Below are 6000 nucleotides of genomic sequence, written 5' to 3' on the forward strand. Positions count from 1 at the left end.
TTTTTTCTGGATTTTTATTTTTCGACATAGTCTCCTTGTAACTCTTCTCTAAATGATGATCCCATCATTGTAACCCATCCAAATAGTACTCTGTCCTTTCCTTTGTAATATAATTTCTTACCACACACTTTTTATTTTTGGCTCAATTACCCTAAATTGTATTGACTTAGATGATTTTAGCACAACAAGCCTTTATCTTGTTTTCTATCTTTGTTAGGTGCATAAACATACCGAAGCTCTGACATCAGGAACATCACAACCTATTTTAAGCCTGATGACAATTTAAGACAAACAATACATACCGGGTAATTAAAAAAACAAAACAAGTTTTTAATCAGGCGGTATAACTGTGTGAGGGTATGTGTTCAAGTTAAAAAAAAAGACTGCTCAATTAAATATTAATCAGTTTTATGGTCGATAAAATCATAACCGAAAATCTTATGAACTTTTTACAAATTTTTCTCGAGAATAGTCGTTATTTTAGACCTCCCCGGGTTAGCGACCACTTAGTTTGTGAATGTCCCCCTTATCTTTAAAAATACGTTTTTACAGGTAATCAAAATATTTTATATAATATTTTTTAATATATATGGAACTGAAGGACAAAGAGCTCACTATGTCTTTGATTATATAGAATGTTATTCATAGGTATATGTCCTAATTATTCCGCAAAATTATATGTCTTAGAAATTTCTAAGTATACATACAATATTTACATTTCCATAAACAAATATTATTCACAATGTAAATTTGATCGTATTTCACGGTCATAGCCTTTATTAATATCCTAAAGGGATATTGCACATATCTACAGATTGATTAATTTCTTTATTTTGCATAATTTATTTATAATCATGCAACATTTCATACTTTTACCTTTATTCATATGTAATCTATTTATAATTGTTTGCTCAAAACATCAAAGCAAGTGAAATGATTTTTCAAAATATTGAGTATGGATTGGCAATCTTCAACGACGAATTATCCTCAAATTCTTTCACTAATTTCCATGCTATATACAGAGTGGGTTTGTATTTTTTTCTATTCTCTCACGGCAGATAGCAGCTAATTGTAGCTAACACGTCATGACATCTAACTTGTCTTTCAAATGGTCGGTGTGATTACTTTCGTTTTCGTTTTTTGTAACAATACCATAGATAGGTAACATTTTAGTTATAATTGTAAGTCTTTGTTGTACACAATTGAGGATCGATATGGGATTAATTTCTGATAATGTCCACATAAGATACAAAGTGGTTTTTTTGTTTTTTCCTTCCTCTTATAGCTCCTACCAGGATTTTCGGTTCCATTTCTTGTTTCATGTCGGACATTTATATTTAACATAACTCTACTTATAAATATAATTTCTTTCTCGGAATTAGAGTAGAATAGAGGATCGAAAATGGAGTAATTACTGCCCATGTAATTGATATATACAGAGTGGCATTTGTGTTTATTTATTTCCACTTAGGGCTGCCTCCACCTGAACTAATAAAATATCATAACAACCAAGCTTCTTTCCTTCTAAACATTTTTCAAATTGTCAGGATAACTACGTTCATTTTCGGTTTTATTTATTTTTACATAAAGGCAAGTCATATTTTCTAGTTGTAAATATATTTGTTTCTCAGACTTGGAGTAGAATTGAGAATCGATAACGGAGTAATTCTGATTATATCCTTGATATAAACAGAATGGGATTTGATCTTATTTCTTTCCACTTAAGGGAACTTGCAGTTGATGTAATACAGGGATTCTCTACTTTTTTTTTTTAGTAATGTACCACTTATAACACTTTTATTTGCCCAAATAACCACTTACAAGCACATAATATTTTTAGCTCCAGCGACAGGGCGTCCACAGGATTCGATATATATATATATATTTATTTTTTTTTTGGAGGGGGGATGGGGGGCTTATTTTTTGGATTTTTTTGTTAGTGTATATGCTAAAGTAAGGAACCTTTAAATTTTGAGAGGCCAAGGAGACACAAAATGTTAAAAACGCATACTCTATCTTAAATATGGGATGGGTCCTTTTATACCCTCTAAGGCCAATGTCATAAAAAAGCTGAAAGATGTTCAAAATTATAAATTTATCGCTAATAAAATAATAGGAAAAAAATTATTTTGAGAGGAAATTATTCTATGAGAAGGTTTGTGCAACCTCTCTGGCTACAGAAGTATCTGGTAAAATAATTTTGCTAATAAGTTTGTGGAACAAAATAGTTCGAGTAATATCATTGTGTATCAAAATGGTGAGGCAACAGGATTGTAAGTAATACGAATGTGAGCAATTTCATTGCAAGCACTATTATTGTGTTCATTTGAAGTACAATATATATTTTTTTTCTTTTTTTGGGGGATTCTTCTGACTATATTTCAATTCAAGAATGAACTATTATTATTATTTTTATTTTCTATTGAAATCTAGACTATGCTTTTAAAATGTCTAAAGGCCACTAATACAACAAGTCCGAAGATTAAGTATGGAAACATTCACAAATAGATTTTGTTATTAACTATAGAAACATTTTTTTTTTTTTAAACAAAACAATCTGTAAAAGAATACGAAAAAAGGAAGGCGAGAAAAAACAAAAAACAAAAACAACAACAAAAACCTCACCTAAGACAATTACAATAATATATATTCAGACGATAAATCTATTGAATGATAAAAAAAAATTCCCGCAGCCGCTTCATTCTGAGCATCATGGAAGCTATCTAATGTCTAAAAATACACCCCTGACCCAAGGATGGTAAAAAATTTCAACTGCCACTTTCTTGGGCACCAAGGCACCCTTCTAATATCCCAAATTACAGGTCGTCCAACGGGTAGTATAGGTAACCTCCTGGGCCCCGAAGCCGATTAAATTAATCCGCCTCCGCTTCTTCAGCATCAAGGAACACTTCAAATATCAAAAATAGAAATAAATCAGCTCAGTCCACGGGTAGTGTAAGTAAGTGAACTCCTGGGCTTGAAGGTAGGTTAAATTCTTCATCCACCGTATCTCCATGCATTAATATCATTTGAGTTGAGTAGTTTGTCATGAAAAAGCTACCATAAAAAATGGGAAAAAGAAAAACGGTTTTGCGTTTCCTCATTCTATTTTTTTTAGGTACTAACTTATCTCTCTGATGTATGCATTATCTCCTATCTTTGGTGTAAATTAATTTAAAAATGTAAATAAAATAAATATATATAATTGTAATCGTTTTACTGTACAAATGCTATTTTAAATGTAAAAGGTTCCCCTCAACTATAGCAGTAACTATTTTTCACCTCCCGAAATCTTATAACAGGCAGCTGATATTTACAAGGGCCATGGTTCAGATGTACCATATATCTCACTCCTGCCTTCTCATCGTGCTCTTTTTTTCATAAGAAACTCCTCAACTCTAGCTATTATACACCCGGCCTAGAGGTTGTCCAGGGGAACTGCGTTCCCCAGTAGGTATTTTAGGATATTAAAAGGGGTCATTGATCATCAAAGAAGTTGCGGCTAATGAATTTAACCTGATATGGACCACAGTAGATTATCCGTATTACCCGTGGGTTGGTGTGTATTTTTTGATATTAAAAGGGATCCCTGATGCTCTGGGAAGCTGTTGCTGTGGTATTTTTGGTATCATTCAATAGTTTGAGTTTTTATTTTAGTTTATATTGTACTTCCAATAATGTTGAACAAGATGATATTGTGAGCAATAAAATTACTCACAATCAAATATATTAGAAGGATGCTGCTTCATAATGATATTACCCAAAACATTGTGTCTCACAATGAAAATGTACACCCCTATTTTAGCAATTATATTAATCCAATCAACAGATCTGCATCTCCTGGATTATAGTATGTGGTGGCAATGAGAGTCCTAGTCCTGACGAGTTCAATACCTAGACGTAGATACCTTAAAAATTATATATGGATAAACAGTGGGCTGTCGTATTAGCGGTCTACATATATAGGACATGAAACAAATTTCACTGCAGCTTGGAAGACGTTATTGAATGATCATATTAAAGATTAATTAGGTTTAAATATATTATCATTATTATGCTGTGTTAAATTATGGTGTGTCTAATTCAAAACAACTTTAAGTAACTGAGCAAAAAAAAAAAGTGTTGCAACCTCCCTAAAATTATAAATATTTGAATGTTTAAATCTCTTTACTTCAACTATTTACAGATCCTTAACAACCATTGATTCTCATTAATCCTTGATGTATGATATGAAGCAAATAAAAAATCAATACTGATTGAGATTTCGTCACATTGTCGTATAACAATCATGATGCATTTGTCCTTATAGATCTATTTATATATATATATATGTATATATAAACATCAATACATAATTTAGGGACGGAAAATGATTGATATTTCTTTTCAAAATACATTTGTGTTTTTTAAAGGAAATATTTTTATATATTTAATTAAGGGAAATCCAGATCCCTCCATGAATGAAGGACACTTAAAATTCCTTGTTTGAATTTATCCATTATACTACTTATAGTAACTGACTATATGTTATTAACATATTATTGTTTTGATTAGACAAAAGGACATCAAAAAGATTGGGAAATGAAATGTTTGAATGAGGGTTTCTACATATAAAAATAGTTCTTTTAAACGTTTGCAATTCTCTGGCCTCGTCTCATCCCCGATAAACCATGTTTTAAATACAAACACACACTTATGGAGAGTAAGTTTGCTACAAAAGTTACTCTACCTAATAAGTTGGACACTATACTTCCTTACGACAACATATCCCTGTTGTTTTTTAATCAGGAACAAAATGTTGTGCCCTTTTCTGTATTTTAGACAATTTTAAATGGTAAAAAGACCTGGATGTTTTGGCTGAAGCGGTGGGGGTAATACTTCATTCGTCCAAAAATTCAAAAAACGTATCAAGCCTGATGATGAGGACCCACTGATTATTATTTTTTGGAAGCCTTGTGACCCAAAAGGGGCCAAAATCCTGTTCTGTTGAGGAAGAAAAAAATGAAAAGAATCCCAGCCAATTAACAAATGCAAACACTAAGAACATCGAATTAGCGTTCCATTCAACTGCCCATTGATTCATTATTTAAGTCTGACGGTATTGCAATTATGCACGTTGCTTCTCACCTCTTTAAACAGGGAGAAAAGGATTACCCAATCTAAGGCATTGATCAAGCGAAAACAGAAGCCTTCCATGTAACATCTTGTCTGGTTCTTCCCACATGAGAAAAATTTATTTCAACCCCTGAAGTAGGTCTCAAAGAATATTAGATGGTTGGTAAAAAGTCTTTATAAAGTCTCTAGCATCATGAAAGCAAAGTAACCGTATCAAGTTATGGTTCTTGGCGTTATTTGCAGTGAAGATCACGTTATACTGCGCTTCATCTTCAAGCAGGCTTAAAGGTCAACACAGAGGTCTGCATTTTTTTTTTGTTAACCAAAGTATTCTCTTGGTTTCGCAGCGTTATGAAAAATTGTCCTCGGATATGGCAGCAAGATACACCCTGTCACAAAAAGAACGTGTTGAACTTATGGTCGGAGTTAATGGCGAGTTTACTGATTCAATGTCAAATTAATTTTATAATGTTGATTTTTGTGAAAATTTTAATAAAATTGGCTAAGAAATAAAGTCAGAACAGCATTTTACTTTTTTTTTAATAGGCTTGAAGACGTTAAGATGAACCACCCTTTATTTAAAGGAGTCATAAATTTGAACGTAGATTTAATATTTTATTTGTTTTCCATTCAGCTGTGTTTTTTTACTGACTTCATAAACTGCATTAAAATTGAATAAGTTGGAGGACTCAAAGTTGTCATTGTTATTACATAAAATGAACAACTTTAAATAAATCTTAATTAAACTCCATCTAATAGTTTAATGAATAAAAAATGACATATGACTACTTGATGCCAATGATGAACAGGATATTTGAATTAAATCAAAGTATACATAGAAAATCCTTATGAACTGGTTCGATTTGTACAATTCATTTTTATTGG

Source organism: Lepeophtheirus salmonis, chromosome 9, assembly GCF_016086655.4.
Source record: "Lepeophtheirus salmonis chromosome 9, UVic_Lsal_1.4, whole genome shotgun sequence".
In the NCBI taxonomy this organism is placed as follows: Eukaryota; Metazoa; Arthropoda; class Copepoda; order Siphonostomatoida; family Caligidae; genus Lepeophtheirus; species Lepeophtheirus salmonis.